Raw genomic sequence first — 22,806 nt, forward strand, 5'->3', positions numbered from 1 at the left:
TCAGGACTGGGAGAACTGAGGCCAGGGACTAGGACATTGTTTGTCTACAAGGGTCTGTTTAGACCCACGTTTGTAAACAGTGTTCCGTGTATAGCCACGCTGGCCACGTGACAACGGAAACTGTCTTCGGACAAACGCTGGCTCTACGGCTTGGAAACAGGGATGAGCACCGTGCCCTAGAGTCGGACACGACTGGACATAAATGTCAAGGGGAACCTTTACCTTTACCTTGGAACCCGAATCCGCACTACGGCAGGACCCCCTTTTGCCAAACGATTGGTGAAAATGTTTATATTTCAATAAAGTGTGGCCCGTGTTTAACCTGTATTTCTGGTCTCACATATTTATTCCAGGGTAAGGGGGCAAATATTTTATTTTAATTTGGTATGAAATCACATGGCATGCTTGATTGCTGTTGGGGACCACTCTGAGACTTCCAGGTCTAAGTGTATCATAAATATTCATAAGTAAGCAAATCCAGACTTTTAAGAACGAAACACTCAAAACCCTGGCTTTAAAAAGCCAAATGTGCTGGCTTAAATGTCTCCCACATTTGGAGGGGGGGAGGCAAATGTCTTCTTTCATTTCCCCCAGCTTCAAGTTCTTCCTAGGCTTAGCTTAAATAAATATATAAAGGTTGTTAAATCTGTATTAAAAATGAACTAGAACAAAATTCCGACCTATCTCTATTTGATAAATATGTTAGCAAATCTCTAGGAATGGAATCTTTCCATGACCAGCGACATTCCTTACCGTGATAAATGATTTTATTGGACACAAAGGTGATGAGGTTAGGCCATGTTTACAGTTCCATCTGAGGAGCAACTCTGCAGGAGGCAAGGAATCTGTATGCGCCACGCTGTCATTGGGCCATTCCTTGGTAATACAGATAGGAAGCACTCAAATATTTCATTTTGTTGACTCAGAGAGGCACCGCATGATATGAGAAACTAGTTTTCTCTCCTAAGACATTTACTTCAGATTTGTTTGACCACAACTCCCATCATCCCTAGCCAGCTTGCATTCTCCACACACCAAGGCCAACGAAGGAAGACTAGACTGAAATTTTTTATTTATTTATTTGATTTATACCCCATTCCATCTGGCTTATAAGACCACTCTAGAAGACCTATCATTTCTGTGTGGATCACATTTCCATACAACGTTAATCAATAACTCTCCATAATTTAGCAATACAAATGGCTGCAAGCAGGAGCTTTCCCGTGTCTGGATTGGTCTTCTTTGACCAAGATGGGGGAAAAGCCCTTGTCTAGCTGCTATGCCCATTCAACCTTTGGTCTTCCAGGCACTTTGGACGCCCATTCCAAAAATCCTTTGCCATTGGGCCATGATGGGTAAGATTTCCATGTCTCCCTGTAAGCTCAGTCTTTGAGAACCACGGAATTAAGACTTCCTTGAGGACAGCATGACGAAATGAGCACCTCAGAACCACTAACCCTGTTGCTTGGTGATTCTGGAAGTTGTAGTCCAGAAAGCAACGTTTCTAATCTGTGACCTGGAGAACGCATGCTTTGCTTAGCTTCTGGTTCAGAAAGGAGGTTCTCGGCCAGCACTGGGGTAGGAACAAGGAAACCTGGGCTTAGCTAAACCTCCAAGCTTTCCAATTGAGGACCGCTTTCCAGGTGAGCCACATTTACGTATCTGGAAGCTGCCTGACCAACAGGTAGAACTCTCGGCATGGAGAATTATGGGACTTATAGTCCAAAAAAAAAAACCACCCCACCAAAAATCCCATCCCTAAATCAATCCAGTTGTACAGTTGTCTGTACAACACTTTTACTGCTCTGATTAGCTTCAAAATAGTTTAGTCAAAAAGCTGAGGCTCAGAGTGGGGGTCAGTACTGGGATAAATTACTTTTTTCAACTCTAACGCCCAGAATCCACTTCCTGGCATGGCTATTCTGGAAGTTGTCATCCAAATAAGCTATTTTCCCAGAGTGTGATGATTGTATTAGGAGTGAAAAAGTTAAATCTCACTGATATTCTTTTAAAAAAATTTTTTTTCTTATATGCTGTCCAGTGGCTTCTGACTTATGGCCACCCCTACAGCTTGCCGGAAGAAATATCAACAACCTCCGATATGCAGATGATACCACTCTGATGGCAGAAAGTGAGGAGGAATTAAAGAACGTTGTAATGAGGGTGAAAGACGAGAGTGCAAAAAACGGTCTGAAACTCAACATCAAAAAAACTAAGATCATGGCCACTGGTCCCATCACCTCCTGGGAAATAGAAGGGGAAGATATGGAGGCAGTGACAGATTTTACTTTCTTGGGCTCCATGATCACTGCAGATGGAGACAGCAGCCCTGAAATTAAAAGACGCCTTCTTCTTGGGAGGAAAGCGATGACAAATCTTGACAGCATCTTGAAAAGCAGAGACATCACCTTGCCAACAAAAGTCCGAATAGTCAAAGCTATGGTTTTTCCTGTCGTGATGTATGGATGTGAGAGCTGGACCATAAAAAAAGCTGACCGCCAAAGAATTGATGCCTTTGAATTGTGGTGCTGGAGGAGGCTCTTGAGAATCCCCTGGACTGCAAGGAGAACAAACCTATCAGTTCTAAAGGAAATCAACCCTGAATGCTCACTTGAAGGACAGATCCTGAAGCTGAGGCTCCAGTACTTTGGCCATCACATGAGAAGAGAAGACTCCTTGGAAAAGACTTTGATGTTGGGAAAGTGTGAAGGCAAGAGGAGAAGGGGGGAGGATGAGATGGCTGGACAGTGTCTGCGAAGCAACCAACATGAACCTGACACAACTCCGGGAGGCAGTAGAAGATAGGAGGGCCTGGCGTGCTCTGGTCCATGGGGTCACGAAGAGTTGGACACGACTAAACAACTAAACACACACACACACAGCTTAGTGGCCCATTGGAAAGGCCTATCGTTGTCAGCCCTGCTGAGCTCTTGCAAACTCAAGCCCGTGGTTTCTTTTAGTGAGTTAATCCATCCGGTGTTGGGTCTTCTTTTCCTACTGTCTTGCGCATTTCTCCGCACAGCAGAGATAAAATAAGTAAAGGTAGTAGATAAAGTAAATAAGGCAGGTGTACACTCTTGGTCTACTATAAATGCGTCGGAACATTAGTGGGCAGTATTCAAGCAATAAAAATTAAAAAATCACGAGCCATCTCTTGACTCCGATAACCCATCACTGGCTCGTTAAATCTTTAGCAAACAAATGTTTCCAAAGCATCTCAATGGTTGCACAAGCCAACGTTTCACAGTCCAACACACACCAATAAATACAGAGCCATGGGCAAAGCTGCCCCATCTTACCATCCCTGTGGCTGTGTAGTTGTTCCGACACAGACAATCTGAAGCCATGAAGCCTTTTTCTGTTCTCTTCCTGCTTTCCTGCTTCCTTCTGCTCATTTCCCCAGGTGAGTTGGAACCCACGCACGGTGTGTGAGCAACAGCATCTGATGTTGCCTCTCTGAAAACAGGATGTGGGGTGCTTCATCTCCTGTCCAGGAGTCCCTTTGATGGGAGGGAAGCTATGCAGCACGTTGGCTGAAGTCCTGCTCCACAGCTCTGCATACACAAGGGAAAGGATGCTATTAACAGTGGTAAATCATCACCGATTAAGGAATTTCTTTGGTGATTTTGGGGTGCATGCAACTTCAGGACCTCGTTACTTGGCAGAACGCTTCCTCCCACCTCGATCTACTCGTATCACCCATTCTAGTCAGCAGAGGCAACTGAGGAGCCTAACCCCAAGGGAGGTCTAGAAAGAAAGAACGAGACACGGGGCCTTCTTGGCTGTAGCTCCCTGTCTCTGGGCCAAACTCCCCTCCAAGATCCGTTTGGCTCCCCCTGCCTTGCTGGGCATTTTTAAAAACCAACTTAAGATCTGGTTATTCAGTCAGGCCTTCCCCTCCGGGCACTATTTAACTTTCTTTTTATTCTCCCCACCTTGAATTACTGTCTATGTGTTGTTAACGGCTCATTTATTTCTGTTGTTTTATTTTGTGTTCTGTGAGCCGTCCAGAGTAGAGTATGTCTAGATGGGCAGCATACAAGTTCAAGAAAATAAATAAATAAATAAATAAATAAATAAATAAATAAATAAATAAATAAATAAATAAATAAATTCATTGCATAGTGTGCAAGCTGCACACACCTCGAAATGAGCAGAGAAAGCCTTTGGCCGGCACGGATTTGCCTCTGCTTCTGAGGACGTTCCCATGGCGTATGCAAAACTGCACAACAGCATTTTAAACAATAAGTCTTCAGTTACGGGAACTTGTGGGAGATGAGGAATCCTTTGCAAATATAAATTTCAGATTTCACTAGCAAACTTAAAAGGATAGGTAAAGGTAAAGGAGGTAAAGGCTGCCCTTGACATTTAGTTCAGTCATGTCCGACATAAACTAGATTTGCAATAAATAATTATAATGATAATCATGTGCCCTCAAGTCAATTCTGACTTATGGCAACAGGGTTTTCTAAGTAGGGAATACTCAAAAGTGGTTTACTATTCCCTTCCTCTAGGGGGAGTCCTGGGACTGTGCAGCTTGCCCAAGGTCACACGGGCTGGTTTTTCTCCCAGGGGGCACAATGGGGGAATCGAACTCCCAAACTAGCCCGCTGAGTTATCCATATCTGTGCTAAATTGAAATGCAAGGGCTTAGATCTCCTCCCAACTAAAGTAGACCCATTCAATTAACTGTTGGGTGGTGAGTCAACAATAATCTGAGTCAATGTTTCCCTAGTATGTTTGGAATATTATTGATAAGAATATGATTGATTCAATGGCTAGTGTCCTATTATCAGTTTTAACGTACAGAGGGTTTTTTTAAAAAAACACTTTTTTAATTTTTAATCTTGGCTTTTCATCTTAATATAGGTTCCAGTGTTATTGTTTTTAATATGAAGTATCTATAGTATTTTATATTATTTTTCATCTTTTTCTGTTGTGAGTTGCCTTGGGTCCCTGTGAGAAGAAAGATGACATATAAATAAATTAATAAATAAATCCATTTTCCTCTCCCTTCTCCAGTTTTGCAGCCCCCAAATAAATCATTCTGGCTGTTCTTCAGATTACAAGTTTCTTGGGCCAGTGAACACCGAAAACTATCCACATTTATTATGACCTGAGAGGGAGGGAGAGAGACAGGGAAAACCATGGTTGTCTACCCAAAAAGGATTTTTAAAAAAAATTCTTGAAGTGTTACAATTGGCATGGAGCTCCTTGCAGAACTGAGTCCTTCACCGGCTTTAGAAGTATTTGATGTGTAGGTTTTTTATGATGTCTCAGCTGATCTTTGTCCACTTCCGCTCTAAAACTCTGCTTTCTACCTGCAGTTTTCTCAGGTATAAGCACTCCCTGGGGGTGTTACAAAATCGAAGGGATCTGCCAAAATGTCAAACCCTGCTTGAAACCTATGAAACAGCAAGGGACCTGCTCTAAAGATTTCATCTGCTGCAAGTGAGTAACTGAGCAATCAGCATCATGGGCTATTGAGTCATTTCTGACTTTCCAGGATTTTCCATTTCTCAAAAATGGTTAACCATTCCTTTCTTCTGTGGGACTGTGCAGCTTGGCCAAGGCCACATGGGCTGGTTCTTCTCATAGGAGGCACAGTGTGGAATCAAGCTCCCAACTTGTGGCTCCCCATTCAGTTACCTACACCAGTGGTTCTTAACCTTTGTTACTCAGATGTTTTTGAACTGCAACTCCCAGAAACCCCAGCCAGCACAGTTGGTGGGGAAGGCTTCTGGGAGTTGCAGTCCAAAAACACCTGAGTAACCCAAGGTTAAGAACCAGTGACCTACACCACGGAGCTATCCAGCCAGCCTAAATAATAATGTGTCCTGAACTCAATTCTAACTTATGGTTATCCTTTCCATTTTTTTTCCAGGTAGAGAATACTCAGAAGTGCACTGCTTAATGATTCCACTCTAGAGTAGATTTGTAATAATAGCTCTAGGCTATTATTATTATTATTATTATTATTATTATTATTATTATTATTATTATTATTATTATTATTATTATTATTAGTAGTAGTAGTAGTAGTAGTAGTAGTAGTAGTAGTAGTAGTAGTAGTAGTAATATCATTATTAATATTAGTAATATTAATATTAATATTAGTAATATTAATATTAATATTAATATTATTAATATACAGGGAAGGCATAAAGGCATAGACTAGATAAATAATTATAATGATAATCATGTGCCCGCAAGTCATTTATGACTTATGGCAACCCTTTTCAGGGTTTTCTAAGTAGGGAATACTCTGAAGTGATTTCCCATTCCCTTTCTTCTGGGGGCAGCTCTGGCCCAAGGCTACGCAGGCTGGCTTTACTCGTAAGACGCCCAGGAGGGAACCGATCTACCAACCTCTGGCTCCACAGTCAGATGCTTAAACCACTGAGTTCTCCAGCAAGTCAACAGAGAAAAGTATTTCTCACAAATATTCAACCCATTCTTGCTTGTTGTGTGCTTGAAAAGTTCCTCTGATCTTCTGCCTGTCTCAGGTAAAACAGGTGCTGCAGGCTCACAAAGGAACACATGAATCTGTTTGATCAGTGAAGTGCGTTTGATCACCAGTCATTGTTGCCTTTGAGAGAGGCACTGCCTTTATCTTAATGTCTAGTAAATCCCTGAAAAAAAAGTCTACTCAATCTATCCAGCCACAACATCTGGGGACCCGTGGTTCCATTAAAGGAAGTAGCACCCTTCCCATGCGGCTCTCTGTCTTGTAGCTTGAATCTGAAAGAGTGAATGATATAATAGTGGCAATTAATGCACTGTTGATTATTCCCTTGCGGTGCTTGGGATTCAGATATCACAGGACAAATGTGGGAATTGACTCCAGCAGAACCGCTATCGAGACAGTCCAGTGTAATGTAAGAAATGGATGTAGCCCCATAGGTTGGAGCGCCTGGCTGCAGAACCATAGGTTAGGAGTTCGAATCTCTATGGTGCCTCCTGAAAAATTGGGAGAGAGAGAGAGAGAGAGAGAGAAAGGCAAAGGACGCTCTCCCATAACATGTGTGGCTGAAGGGTTAGAAAAGTTATATAGTGCCAGAGCAGGAGGGACTGGTTAACCATGTCTGAGTATTTTATGCCTAGAGAACTCTGTGAGGGTTGTCACAAGTGGGAATGGGCTCAATGGCGTATCACCAGGATATATTAAGAACGAAGGAAGGCTAAGTAAAAACAATAAATGGGAAGGCTTGAAACTTCCTTCTGCATCAAGTGTCTCAGTGGGGCGCCTTTGAAAAGCTGTTGTTTGGAACCAAAATGCTCAGAATTCTGAGAATTGTAGTCTGAAACCCACAACTTCTCCAGTCTCTGGCTTTCTCCATGTTCTATTTATAGAATACTATCAAATAGATACACACTATACAATAGATGATCTTAGCCTTGGTTTCCAGAGCCATCCTTGCATTTCAGGGCTTTTCCGAATTGCTTCCTATCTCTCTTCCCAAATCTTGGTTTAATGATTTGTTGGCTGCGGTCAACTGTTTGAACCAGGATATTTTTTTAAAAAAAAACCTATATTCCAGGATATTTTTTCATTATTAAGATTATGTACAGGAAATATTCTATATTCATGTTTTTTCTCTATGTTCAATTGTAATACTTCCTTGATATGCATTTTTTTAAATCATGTGTTATTTCAAATTGGTGATTTTTTTACCATTAACATGGCACCATCTGCATATATTAACTTATTGCTATTTCTTCCACCAATTGTCACTCTTTTATTGGTGTCTAATCCAGGTCTGATCCTGGTCAATACAGGGGTGCCTTGCAAGACGAGCGCCCCGTTTAATGACGAAATCGCATTACGATGAAGTTTTTGCGATCGCAAAAGCTATCGCAAAACGATGTTTCCTATGGGGGAATTTCGCTTTGCGATGATCGGTTCCCTGCTTCGGGAACCGATTCTCACAAAACGACGATTTTCGGCCAGCTGATTGGCGGTTTCAAAATGGCCAGCGGGTAAAATAAAATGGCTCCCCGCTCTTTTCTGGGACGGATTCCTCACTGCACGGGCAGCGAAAATGGCTGCGCTATGGAGGATCTTCGCTGGACGGTGAGTTTCAAGCCCATAGGAATGCATTAATTGGGTTTTAATGCGTTTCTATGGGCTTTTTTTATTTCGCATTACAACATTTTCATTCTACAGTGATTTTGCTGGAACGAATTAACGTCATAATGCGAGGCACCACTGTAGTTTGTTCCAATTCATTCCCCCCACCCCCACATGGCACTCTTCAAATCACATGGATCCCAACTCCCAATAGCACCAGACAGCAAGGCAAAAGGAGAAGGGTGATGGAGGTAGTATTCCAATATGTTTGGTGAGCATTAGGTTGGAGGAAGTGTACCCAGAACCAGGCAACAGCAGAGATGGCAAATGAACAGAGGCATGTGATAAGAAAATAGGATCATTTAGAGAATAAATATATAGCAATCGAGTTGTTTCATTGATGTTCTCCAAGGCTTTCATGGCTGGGATCTGATGATTGTTGTGAATATTTCAGGACGTTTTCGGGATGTTTTTCTTCTTAATGTTTCACCAGTATCTGTGGCCGGCATCCTCAGAGGACAGTAGGAGACATAATTCTAGCTCCTGTCCTCTGAAGATGCTGGCCACACAAAGACTGGCGAAATGTTAGGAAGAAAAACCTCCAGAACATGGCCAGGCAGCCCGAGAAACCAACAACAACCACGTTTGATTGATGTTTGTGGAGATTCACCTAGAACATTTTCCACTCCAAAGGAACCCAGAAATCAACTATGAGGCCTTCTTCATTGTAGTATCAACACTCTGGAATCAGTTCCTGGATGAGCTGCACTCGACTCCCTCCTTGCTATCATTCAGAAGGCTTTACAGACAGGCCTTCCAATACAACCCAGCCCAATTTTTTATGCCATGCAAACTGCTTTATACAGTGGTGTCCCGCATAGCAGCGTTAATCCGTTCCAGGATTAACGTCGCTATCGGGATTCTTCACTATCTGGGCGGGGAAAACCCATAGGAACGCATTAAACTCTGTTTAATGCGTTCCTATTAGGGAAAAACTCACTGGTAAGCGAAGAATCCTGGATTCGGCCGCCTTTTTCGCTGCCCAGTAAGCGAGGGCAGGGCGCGAAAATGGTGCGGGCTGCCATTTTCTGGACCCGGTGGCCATTTTGGAACCGCCGATCAGCTGTTCCCAAAATGGCCGCCAGGTGCAGAAATGATCGCAATGCGATGTTTAGCCTATCTAAACATCGCAATGCGATCGCATTAGCGACCACAAAAAACGGGTCGCTATGCGGATTCGTCGTTAAATGGTGTGCTCGTTAAGCGAGGCACCACTGTATTTGGAGTCGCATGTTTTATTGCATCTGATGATTGGTTTTATGCAATTTCTCGGTTGCTGTGTTTTATTATTTGCTGAGACCTGCCCAGAACAGTGCTTTGCACTGATGGGTTAGTACACAAATGTAAGAAAGAAAGAAATAAAGTTCATAAACTTTCATTTTCAGAAAATAATTTATGGGAGTCCTCTCAGCTACCAGATCATGTTGCTGCTTGAAGAATGATTTTCACTTCACCTGATGCCAGCCTTCAAGCCTGTTAAATTCTGCATTTTCATTCATGGAAGATAATCTTCAGGAAAACCTTCAGTGATTCGTATGCTTGTTTCCTCTTTACTTAATAAATGCATTGCTGCCAAGCTAATGATCAACTGTATGCACCTATGAAAGGAAAAGCAGTGGGTGGAGGGGGTTGTCTTATTCTCCCTGCAACACAACCCCTGAGATGTACAATCAGTCAAAGAAACACAGTCTAGACACACAGCCACACACAGCCACAGATACTCATTGGTGATGCGGATATCCATAGCCATCCATGGGAATGAAAATGAGAACCAGACGGGTGGAATCAGACAGCAGGAAAGGTGCATGTCTTATTTCACTGGAACACATCGCTTTTTTACAGAGCAAACTCCTTGAAAGTGACCCTTCTGTCTGTTAGGAAATTGCTCCAACCTGGCCTTAAAAAGTAGTAGCCCTATGATGATGATAATCATATGCCATCAAGTCAATTCTGACTTATGGCGACCCTTTACAGGGTCTCCCAGATAGTGGATACTCAGAAGCGCTTTACCATTTTAGTGATGATGATGATGATGATGATGATGATGATGATGATGATGATGATGATAAGTAGTAGTAGTAGTAGTAGTAGTAGTAGTAGTAGTTATTATTATTATTATTATTATTATTATTATTATTATTATTATTATTATTATTATTATTATTATTATTATTATTATTATTATTATTATTATTATTATATCATCAACATCATCATCATCATCATCACCACCACCACCACCACCACCACCACCACCACCATCATCATCATCATCATCATCATCATCATCATCATCATCATTATTATTATTATTATTATTATTATTATTATTATTATTATTATTATTATTATTATTATTATTATTATTATTATTACTATTGTGCTCTATACCAGAGCGCAATCCAATAGTCAAAAATAGTTAAAATACAACCATAACATAATTACAATGACAAAAACATACAGTAAGCCGTTATCATTCAAGAAGGTAATAAACAATCAAAATAACTATCATAACAACATCATAATAATTAAAGTACAGTAATTCTGTCCCAATATTTGCCTATTTCCATGGTCAACCCCTATGGTTCCAGGTTGAACAAGCAGGTTTTTAGGACTCATCTGAATCTGACCAATTCTGGTTCCACGGGAAGGGATTGCAGAAGGGCATTTCATAATTTTGGATCAGGGGATACCGATCCTGCAGATAAGGAGGTCCTGCTGTACTAGATTAAGTTTTTTTTTCTACATATATATTCAGAAATTAACTTTGCTTCTAAAGCAGAAGTCACCATATCCACCATACATGTCAGGCAAATGGAAACAAATTGGGATTATAGCTTTCATAGTGTACATATTGCAGCAAATCTAGCCAACTATATTTGAAAAACAAATGTTGGGTTTACATGACCATGCAGAATGCTTCATTCCTTCACTCTGCTTTTATCTTTGTAAGTGTTATCACTATTTTTTGTCAACTTCGTACTCTGTAAGAATTTCAGAATATTCACAAATTTCCTGTTCTTTGAGCCACCAAGAACTCGATGTTTTAAGACTTTGATGTGCGAGCAAGCAAAACTGAGTGCTCTCCCAACCCCTATGTAATACTTCCTTAGGAAAAGCATATGTAAAATAATGGGACCTTTCTAGGAATGGGACCGTTCCTAGAAACAAGCAGGAAAAGCTTGTTTTTATCCTAGTAGGGCTATGGGTGAGAAAACCTTCTGTCTTGCGTTCCTCTTATAAGAAAGGAATGACCATGGCTTTTACAGAAGCTTCTTCTTCTTAGGCATCCTTCAGCCTCGAGAGACTATGGTAACGTGCTCTGTATGGAGGTCTTGGAACAGTGTCTTGTGTGGCTGAGAAGGCCAATTCGAGAGTGACAATCCCTTCCACGCTGAAGACTAATACAATCTGTCCCCTGTCCAGCTCCCTGGTTTTGCTTGTTTCGGGACTGCCTCTTTGCCTCGGCCTGCTGTTCAAGTGTCTCTTCAAATTGGGAGAGGCCATGAAGCACCGCCTGCCTCCAGGCTGAACGCTCAGACGTCAAGGTTTCCCATCTGTTGAGGTCTATTCCTAAGGCCTTCAGATCCCGCTTGCAGATGTCCATGTATCGCAGCTGTGGTCTCCCTCTGGGGCGCTTTCCCTGCACTCATTCTCCACATAGGAGCTCCCGACCATCAGCCATTCTCATGACGTGCCCAAGCCAACATAGACGTCGCTGCTTCAATAATGTATACATGCTGGAAATTCCAGCTCGATCTAGGACTACTCTATTTGGAAACAATACAGAAAAAGAGCAAAACTATTTGAGGAATAAATGGGAAGTTGTGAAGAAACCATATTGTGTATGTTGGGACTACTGAAAAATAAGTGTAACCTTAAAGAAAATAGGGAGGGCAACCAATATACAATTTATTTCCCACCACATCTTAGGTTAAGTGAGCCAAAGCCTACAGAATTCCTGAACTTAGCCCATGAGAATCCCTATCCAAAGCCCTCTCTGTGCCCAGTGTTACTACCATTCACCTGTCACTGACATCACACATTGTCACATGACCACCCTATGAAGAGCAGCCCTCCGTCTTTCCACAGTCCCTTTGATACAACAAATACAAGCAGTGTATTAACAAGGGAATAGTATAGAATAATGAGACATTAAGATGCCAGCCAACATGTATCAGCACAAACAAGTTTAAAAAAATGGAGAGGTGAAAAAACGATTATAGAATCATAGAGATGGAAAGGGTCTACAAGGCCATCAAGTCCAACCCCCTGCTCAAGGCAGGAATCCAAATCAATGGGCATCTGCCAGGTGGTTGTCTTAATTTCTCTTAAATGCCTCCAGTATTGGAGCAGTCACCACCTCCTGAAGTCATTGGTTCCATTGTCATATTGCTTTAACAGTTAGAAAGTTTTTCTTGATATTCAGCCTCAATCTGTCTTGAGCCTCTTATTATGTGTCCTGCACTCTGAGATCATCGAGAACAGATCCTGCCCCTCCTCTGGATGACTACCTTTCAGGGATTTAAAAAGTGCTACCCTATCTCACCTCATTCTTCTTTGGCGTAAGGCTGAACATGCTTAGACAAAACAGCCACTAATGCTTTTGCAAGGGCTGCTCAGGGAAAGTGAAAAACATGCCCACCACTAGGCAGCAATCCGGAAGACATGAAAAGGTGCCAAATCTTTGAGGACGACCACGTGTGCCCAAGGCACCAAGGCACTAAAGCAATGCATGGGTGGGTTGTGTGGCCTAGGTAAAGGTTCCCCTTGACATTTTCAGTCCAGTCGTGTCCAACTTTAGGGGGCGGTGCCCATCCCGTTTTCAAGCCGTAGAGCCAGCGCTTGTCCGAAGACAGTTTTCCGTTGCCACATGGCCAGTGTGACTAGGGAACGCTGTTTTACCTTCCCACTGAGGTGGTACCTATTTATCTACTTGCATTTGCATGCTCTCGAACTGCTAGGTTGGTGAGGAGCTGGGACAAAGCAACGGGAGCTGACTCCGTTGTGTGGATTCGATCTTACAATTGCTGGTCTTCTGACCCTGCAGCACAGGCTTCTGCGGTTTAGCCCACAGCACCACCACATCCCTTCAGTGCCACCACGTCCCTTTGTATGGCCTACTCTGAGGTAAAAAGCCTGAGCCAAAGTTGTCTGGCCCATAGGGAGAGCCAGCCTGATGGGAAGGAACCTTACAAAAAGCAGCATCTTTTGAGTCTTCGACCCTACAGTTTCACCAACTGCCTCCAGGTCTCCACAACACACCTAAGACCATTAAAGGGTATATTTTCGCTTACTTTAATGATGCTGTCAACTGGGTGTAGAAGAAGTTGTGGTTTCTAACAACCGCTCCTAAAATATCTAGATCAGCAGGTGGGCTAGAAGATTACAGGAGCTACATACATGCCCAAAAAAGAGAACTTCTCCAAGTTCTGTTCCCACCAACCATTCCTATCAAAAGCAAACTCTTTTCTTCTCATGCCCTTTTTTTTTTTTTTTTTTTTTTGCAACAAATTGCACAATTTGGAGGGGACTTGTCTGAGCAGCATCGTTGAAATTCCTTGCCTCTCCCTCCCTGTTCACTTTCCAGATGAATCCTAGTTCAAGTTTACAAGTGACCTGCCCACCTCTTGGGCCCCAGTAAAAGCATGCTGCCATGCCAGTTTGTTTCTCAAATGCCAGGCCATGTCAACGGTTCCTCATCAGCAGGTCAGAAATACCTTCAGTGATTTGTATGCTATCCTCTTTACTTAATAAAACCACAGGGTGAACAGAGGGAAATCAATGTCCTGTATTCCAAGGCACAAATTTATACGGAAGGAAGATTTATGATGTCCTGTCAATTCTTATATTGGCAGGGGCGGGAAATAGTTGTTCTCTTGACTTAAGAGATAAATTGACCACAATCTGGTCTAGCTGGTCTTGGTAGGGTCTTTCAGGAAATCCAACATCAATGGTTGAAGGGGAAGAAAGAAACAGGAAACAACATTCATTCTTCTCTTCACTCTTCCATGGAAGTGATGTTCCTAATTTTCTAAGAGAATCATGAAAAAATATCTTCAGTTGATGACTCACAATCAGGGCCAGCTCGAGATATTGTGTTGCCTGAGGCAAAGGACGAAATTGGTGACTTTCCTTGAATCAAGAACACAGATACCAGCAGGTCTAGGAGCTAAATTTTATTCTAACACTCGCAAGAAAAGTGTTTTTCAAGGTGGTGGGGCATATGCTTTACCTAATAGTAGGACTGGCCCTTTTTACATTGATTCTCAGCCACCGCATTATGTTTCTGCTTGAAGAATGATTTCCCCCCACCTGATGATGGCCTTCAAGCATGTTAAATTCTGCATTTTCATTCCTGGAAGGCAATCTTCTCAGTGATTTGTATGCTTTCCTCTTTACTTAAGAAATGCATTGCTGCCAGGCTAATGATCAACTGTACGCACCCATGAAATGAAAAGCAGTGGGTGGAGGAGGTTGTCTTAATCTCCCTGCAACACAGCCCCTGAGATGTACAATCGGTCAAAGAAACACAGTCTAGACACACAGCCACAGGTACTCAGATTAGGCATCCTTCAGTCTCGAGAGACTATGGTAATGTGCTCTGGATGGAGGACCTGGAACAGCGTCTAGGGTGGCTGAAGAGGCTTCCACACTGAAGACAAATACAATCTGTCCCCTGTCCAGCTCCCTGGTTTTGCTGCTGGACAAGGGTCTCTTCAAAATGGGAGAGGCCATGATGCCATGATGCACCGCCTGCCTCCAGGCTGATGTCAAGGTTTCCCATTTGTTCAGGTCCACTTCCAAGGCCTTCAGATCCCACTTGCAGATATCCTTGTATTGCAGCTGTGGTCTCCCTCTGGGGTGATTTCCCTGCACTAATTCTCCATACAGGAAGTCTTTTGGAATCCGTCCATCAGCCATTCTCACAACACGCCCAAGCCAGCATTTCAGTAATGTATACAAGCCAAAAATTCCAGCTCGTTCTAGGACTACTCTATTTGGAACTTTGTCCTGCCAGGTGATACCAAAAATGCATCGGAGACAGTGCATATGGAAGGTGTTCAGCTTCCTCTCCTGCCGTGCACGAAGGGTCCAGGACTCACTGCAGTACAGGAGTGTGCTCAGGACACAGGCTCTATAGACCTGGATCTTGGTATATGCCGTCAGCTTCTTATTGAGCTGGATATCCTCATTGGTGATGTGAATATCCATACCCATCCATGGGAATGAAAATGAGAATCAGACAGATGGAATCAGACAGCAGGAAAGGTGCACGTCTTATTTCACTGGAACGTATCGCTTTTCAGGAAGCAACCTCCTTGTAGGTGACCCTTCTGTCTGTTAGGACAGCCAACCTGGCCCTAAAAAGTAGTAGCCCTATGATGATGATAATCATATGCCATCAAGTCAATTCTGACTTATGGCAACCCTTCCCAGGGTCTCCCAATTAGTGGCTACTCAGAAGTGCTTTACCATTCACTTCCTCCAGAGGGTGCCCTGGGACCATTGTGCAGCTTGCCCAAGGCTACACAGGCTGGCTCTTCTCTCAGGAGACACAGCAGGGAATCAAACTTCCAGCATCTGAGCTATCTGGCCAACTAGTAACCTATTGTCGGACCAAAAAATAAATTAAATTCCAGAGGCCAAATTTGATTGGTCAGATACTTGGAAACGAATCATGCCACTGTTTATATTTCCACCACATCTACTCTCCAAAAAATGTCCAGCTTAGGGTACAGTGACATTAACACCCAGGAACGATCTAACCTGGATTGCTTTGGAATAGTCAGGCTTGATTGTTCTAATCAAGCCCGACCATTCCAAAGCTAATACCATGAAGTGACTTAATAGCTGCTCGGCAGAAGGCAGGGGAAATAAAATATATATAAATATTTTCCACTCCCCCACCCTTGTGAATGCTGAAAAATGCCGAAGGATCAAACACAACACTTTGCATGGCCTCTGGTTCCTTCTAGTGACCAGTTCTGGTAAGTATACCCTGGAAATACGTATGGATACATATTTCCGGTTTCTTTTATTTAGCCTTTTCAGTCGTTAGATAAGTGAATCTGCAGCTACTGATCCCACAGAAAAGGGGTCCTACTGTATAACAAAACCCATAAGTGTAACCTATGGCAGGATAACTGAGGATTTACCGTATTTTTCGCACCATAAGATGGACTTTTTCCCACAAAACAGGGGGGTGGAAAGTCTGTGTGTCTTATGGAGCGAAGAAAATAGATTATATTTTCCTGTTTTCTTCTCCTAAAAAATTGGTGCGTCTTATGGGAAGGTGCGTCTTATAGAGCTAAAAATACGGTAATTTCTGGTACCAAAATTGAGATGATACAACATTTCGTACTGGAAGAGTATTAACTGACACATTGATATTTGCTACTGGAAGGGTATGAATCCCCAACCCTAGGTTAATCAAGTTAACGACATCAGCCCCATGTGCTCTAGGTTATCTCATGCGGTTCTCTCCTCAGAGGCCACAGCAAGGATCTGGATTCCCACCCCTGGCTCCATAGTTTGAACCCATTGAGTTCTACCAGCTCAAGCATCTTGCAGAGGCTTCTCTGGTTTTAATGAGATTTTTTTTAAAAGGCAAAATTCTACATCTACATCTGTCCTATTACTGGATATAAACACTTCTTTTTTAGACACAAGGTTATGTTAAAATTTGCTTTTATTTAGGCAGAGGGCATCTACACATCTTCCCACAGCTGAAAGCTCTAGAAGTGTGGTCCATCTGAATTTCACAGCCACAGATCCAAGGAATTTCAAATAGCCCATTGACTGATATGGTTGTGCTCTGGTTGATCATCGTTTCCTGCAAAAATAAAGAACACAGTGAGATGCCTAGATACACACAGAGAGACATAGATGACAGCTAGGCATAATAGAGTGCAGGAACTGTGGCCAGAACCCATGTGTGAAAAATCTGCACGTAGTTTCTATTTTGGAAGAACCCAGTACATCTATTGATGAACTGATGGAAACACTAGTAAACTTTGGGGAAATGGCAGGAATGAAAGAGAATCGTCAGAAAACAAGAAATTTAGGCAAAAATATTCAAACAGGGGGGGATTCACAAATTGATAGAGGCTTCCAAGAGGAAAAAAGAGTTAAATATTTGGGAAATCAAATGACAAATAAGACAAACACACTAATAAAGAAAATTATATGAAACTTTTTAAGGAGATAACAGAGAGATTTGGAAAAGTGAGATAAGCTACAACCTTCACTGATGGGAAGGATAGTGGTAATCAAAATGAATGTGCTAGCCAAACTGATCTTTCTTTTTCAGACAATATCAGTGATGTTGAAGCAAACACTTCTTCAGGACTTTAATAGAAAAAAATAATGAAATTTATTTGGCAAGGAAAAAAAATCAAGGATTAAAGTGAAGGCATTATAAGACTCTTGACTGGGAAAAACCTGGTAAAATTCCGCTAACTCTGTCAAACTCTAAACAAAGTGTGGGTTTTGGTCTTCCTTATTGAGATATCTACTATAGAGCCTGTCTACTGGCCTGGATTAAGGAATGGATTAGTCTGGATAATGAGAGGTTGCTTAAACTGGAGGAACATGATCTTAGCCTGGAAACAGCATGCTGTATGGTACCAAAAAGCTAAAGACCATAAAGTCCTCAGTAATCATATGATAAGAAAGTTTTTGTTATACATTTGGAATAAGATACGAAAGCAAACACATAGTAAAATTCCTGGGTGAGTGTCACCATTAGAAGCATTTAGGCAGCCAACCTTAATGGACTCAACAAAAGATTTGCTTAAGAAATATCATATGTTAAGACTAGAGAGTTGCTAGACAAGCAATAAGTCTTTCTAGATTGGTGCACGAGATTGCAACTAGTATCCAGGCATGTAACAGATAAGATAGTGAACTTTTATGACAAACAAATGGCATTTGATAAACTACTGTTAGGGACAAGTGATAAAATAATTAAAAGAATGTACGAATCTCTCCTAAATATAAAAATGGTAGATGAAGTAGTGAAAGACTGTATGATAAAACTGGTCATAATATTGATTTAGATCACTGGACACAAACTTGGCAGAATAATACTAAACTTACAAAATCAGTAAATTTCAAAGAAAAAATACAGTGGTTCCTCGCAAGACGAAAATCATTCATTCCACGAGTAGCGCTGTCTTGCGAAATTTTCGTCTTGCAAAAAGTAGTTTCCCATGCAATGCATTCCTATGGGAACCTTGCAAAACCAATGAATTATATTCGTCTTGCAAGGCATCGGTCTTGGGGGGGGGAATCATCTTCCGAAGCATGGCCATAGAAAAAGCCGTCTTGCAAGGCACTACAGCAATCGCAAAAACCATTCATCTTGTGGGTTTTTCGTCCTGCAAGGTGTTCGTCTTACGAGGCACCACTGTATGTAAGATGTTTTATAGATGGCATATGACTCCAGCTAAACTGTCTAAAATGTATGAAAATGTCTCCAACAAGTGTTGGAAATATAAAAGGCGGGAGGGAACTTTTTATCATATCTGGTGGACATGTTGGGAAGCAAAAAATTGTTGGACATTAGTACATGAAATATTACAATAAATTGTATCTTCTGCGATACCCTTTAAACCAGAATTGTTTTTATTGAATATTATGCCTGAGATTGTAGATAAAGAAATGAAATATTTTATAATCCATGTAATTACTGCAGCGGGGATACTGTATGGGAAAAACTGGAAGACAGAAGAAGCACCGTCTCTTGAAGAGTTGATAGAAAAGATACTGGAAGTGGCAGAGATGGATGTACAGACAGAAGCGTTCAGTGAAAGGTCATCTCAGAAAGGACTCTAAAACTGGGAATGATTTTATTACTGGGTTCAAAACGTGAATTGGAAAGTATTGATAAAAGAAGAGGGTGAAAGCCCAAGGCAATAATGGAGAGATGAGTAACTTCAGAAATGCTGGTAAATTTTGCTAAATTGTTTAGCCAATGTGATTTCCCTCTTTAGCATAATTGTGTAAGTGGATGTAAGAATACTCTTTCACTCTTTGGAATTTTACCCTTTCCCTACCCACACCTATTCCCCTCTGCCCCTTATCCCCCTATTCCAAATCCTATTCCTATTGAAAATGAATTTAAAAAAATAAAAAATTAAAATTCTCATGAACTTCTCATATGTGGATTTTTTTTCCCACCTGCCCACCTGTTTGCTAACTACTGTTTTGTTTTGTATTGTTTTTGTTTGTTTGCTTGCTTATTAAGTTTGGGAATGCGGGAATTCTTACCAGCAGCATGGAACCTTCCGTCCACACTTTCCGATGTACTTGTAACCGCCCGGACACCTGCGCTTGTAACATTTCCCCTTGGACTCTCGGCACTTTTTGCTGCCATATATTTGAGAGAAACCTATGCACACAGAAAAGGAGGTTACATTAGAACACGTCTACTCACCTTGGAGGCTTTCGTGTAAATTGAACAGCCTCTTTTTAAAAAATTCCTTATAAATAAGATTGGGGGATTTCTGGTCCTAAAAGAACCCCCCTCCTCCTCCACACACAAGGACTACTGCCTGGCTTGCAGGAATTTGTTTGTGTGTGTGTTTGTTTTTCTTCTGAAGGGATCTGAAGGCCTCAGGAATGGACCTCCACAGATGGGAAAGATGGACATCTGAGCGTTCAGCCTGGAGGCAGGCGGTGCATCATGGCCTCTCCCAATTTGAAGAGACCCTTATCCAGCAGGCCGAGGCAAAGAGGCAGCCCCAAAACCAGCAAAATCAGGGAGCTGGACAGGGGACAGATTGTATTTGCCTTCAGTGTGGAGGGGATGGTCACTCTCGAATTGGCCTCCTCAGCCACACCAGACGCTGTTCGAAGTCCTCCATACAGAGCATGTTACCATAGTCTCTCGATACTGAAGGATGCCTAATCAATGCTTGTTTTTGTTCATTTGTTTGTTCATTCATTTGTCTGTCCATTCATTTGTCCATTCGTTCATTTGCAAAATATTTTTACCCCACCTTTCTCCTTAAATGAACCAAGGCGGCTTACATCACTAAAAGGCAATATAAAAACTAATAACAATGGGCATACAAAAAGGATCAAATAAATACCATACAAAAAAAGTAAGCAACACCAAAAGATTCAAAGCAGTAAGGGACAAAAATCCATTTAAAAAAACCCACCACTCAGGCAGCCAGTCACTAAGAGAAGAGAAAGGCCTTTGCCTGCTTGCAGAAGGACAACAAAGATGAGGCCAGCTTGGCCTCCAGTGGGAGGGAGTTCCAAAGTCTGGGAGGTGCCACAGAGAAAGCCCTTGCTAGCCTTGCTGGCAGAACCTGTAGGCGTTCCCATTCACTTTATCTTAGTCATATCCCATGTCTGACAGAACACAATCACTTGCTAACTGGAGTTCCCTTCACTTCAAAGGGTAATTCCTGTCTGGTCACATTTCACAGAGCATCCACGAACATTATACAAGTTACCCAAGTGGCAGATTTACCTGGAACCACCAGCATCATTAAACACAGGACGGCAAAGACAAGGTAAAATATCTTCATGGCTGAAAATACAACTGGAGCTCACCACCACCGGAGAAGAAAGAAGAATGGGACTAGGAGGGGTTGAAACATGCTTGTATTTAAAGGCCTCTGGGGGGCAGTTAAAAATAGATTTTGCAAAACCTGAGCTAATGTGGGTATGGTTTTTTGTTTTTCACGTTGTTAATTGGAGACCAGTACAACTGAACCATTACTCAAGTCCTTCCTGAGGAATTTCACAAGATCATATCTTTGTGATGTTTTGTTGACAGAGATGACTGTGCACGAAGAACTCAAATGTCTCAACAGTGAAGAAAAGGCACGTTCAATCATCTAGAGTAACCATTATGTGCAAAAGAGGATGAGCTTATTGGTAGCCCCGTGGTAGATCACTGAGGCCTTAGATCACAATGGTAGACCACACATGGTCATCCCAAACAGCTTTAGTTCAGTGCTAAACTATATGACTGTCATGCAAATACAGTCAACCCTCGACTTACGAGCTTAATCCATTCCGGAAGGACGTTCGTAAGTCAGAAAGTTCGTAACTCGAATCACCATTTCCCATAGGAATGCATTGAAAACCAATTAATCCATTCTCAACATAAGGAAATGGAATTTGCTTCCCATTAAAACCCCCTGGATGAAAAGCAGCGTCTAGGAAACTTAGTTTTGGGGGATCTAGGGAGTGCCAAAATTAAAAGTAGTGTCAAAATTAAAAGCCAAGTGTCGCACAGATTATACAGGACCAAAGAATAAAACATTCACATCAAAATCAGGAAGAACTTACACTCTGATGCATCAGATGCATGGGTGGACCTATTATGAAATTAATGATCCCGGAGGGGCCCCAGGAATGACTTTAGTACACATTAAAAAAAATGTCATGAGCTGTCATTGAAAAACCCAATTGAAGAAGACTCAAATCTCATTGCTGGTTACGAAGGGGCTTCCAAAGCAGTTCAACCTTCAGGGTCACTAAAATAGAGGTCTGTCACTGATCAGATGTGGAACAGAATGAGGAAGTGACCCCTAACTGGGCCAGGAAAGGTATCTGAACACTGGAGTGACCCTCCTGCTCAAAGAACCTATGGTGAGAAGAGATGCAACTTATGGGTTTCTTCTGACCCCTGCAGTGTTACCTCTGGGTCCACGGAGACCCCATAACAAGCCCCTCCAAAACAAACAAACAAACAAACAAACAACCCTGTATTGCCTCCTAATGGCAAATCATGTCTTCAGAAAGAACAAGATTTACCATTTCATATAATTTTCCACCCAGTCCTATAGGGTAAAGGTAAAGGTAAAGGTTCCCCTTGACAATTTTTGTCCAGTCGTGTTCGACTCCAGGGGGCGGTGCTCATCCCCATTTCCAAGCCGTAGAGCCAGCGTTTTGTCCGAAGACAATCTTCCGTGGTCACATGGCCAGTGCCACTTAGACACGGAACGCTGTTACCTTCCCACCGAGGTGGTCCCTATTTATCTACTCGCATTTGCATGCTTTCAAACCGCTAGGTTGGCGGGAGCTGGGACAAGCGACGGGCGCTCACTCCGTTGCGTGGGTTCGATCTTACGAGTGCTGGTCTTCTGACCCTATAGGAGCAAGGAACAAATAAGATTTTATGAAACTAGAAATGGAAGACTAGTTACTTCCTGGCTTAAAGGCAGGGAAAGATTTTTCTCACCTTAAAGGCTCAGCAGACCCTGAAATTCCTTTAAAGGAGAAATTCTTCTCTCCCCTAAAGTTTCTGGGATTACGATTTGCCATTCAGAATGGCCAGGATTTTTGTTATTGATATGCCAGGGTGGGTCAAGATGGGTGTGGAGCCCTCTAAGGTCTTCAGGAGAACAAAAATGGCTCCTAGAACATTTATTTGTTTCTTGGTTGGTTTTTGTTCGTTCGTTCATTCGTTCAATTTCTATACCGCCCACCTGGTTACAAGGCCACACTGGGTGGTTCACAACATGATAGAAAAACAACAAAAAACACGTTGAATCAATTCACAACATAATAACAGTCTGAAAAATCAAAGTAAATACATCAATCAACTTAAACGGAGAAAAAGGAAAACTAAGCAAACGACAACACAAAAAACAATTAATAAACACAAGGTGGCGGAACAGATAACGTTAAGTGTTGACAGCAGCTCT

At 42.1% G+C, this 22,806-nt stretch overlaps 2 long non-coding RNA genes across 2 annotated transcripts; one reads left to right on the forward strand and one right to left on the reverse strand.

Moving 5' to 3' along the window:
* The first annotated feature begins 2,889 nt into the window (after positions 1–2,889).
* Positions 2,890–9,707, forward strand: LOC140706676 (uncharacterized). Its single transcript, XR_012086491.2, has 3 exons — positions 2,890–3,403; positions 5,328–5,451; positions 9,517–9,707. It is a non-coding gene; the product is annotated as an uncharacterized LOC140706676 (long non-coding RNA).
* A 7,098-nt stretch (positions 9,708–16,805) lies between these two features.
* On the reverse strand, positions 16,806–20,779 carry LOC110070736 (uncharacterized). Its single transcript, XR_002299091.3, has 3 exons — positions 20,619–20,779; positions 19,406–19,526; positions 16,806–16,967 (listed from the first exon to the last, which is right to left on the reverse strand). It is a non-coding gene; the product is annotated as an uncharacterized LOC110070736 (long non-coding RNA).
* Positions 20,780–22,806: the final 2,027 nt, after the last annotated feature.

This window comes from Pogona vitticeps, chromosome 1, assembly GCF_051106095.1.
Source record: "Pogona vitticeps strain Pit_001003342236 chromosome 1, PviZW2.1, whole genome shotgun sequence".
Lineage (NCBI taxonomy): Eukaryota > Metazoa > Chordata > Lepidosauria > Squamata > Agamidae > Pogona > Pogona vitticeps.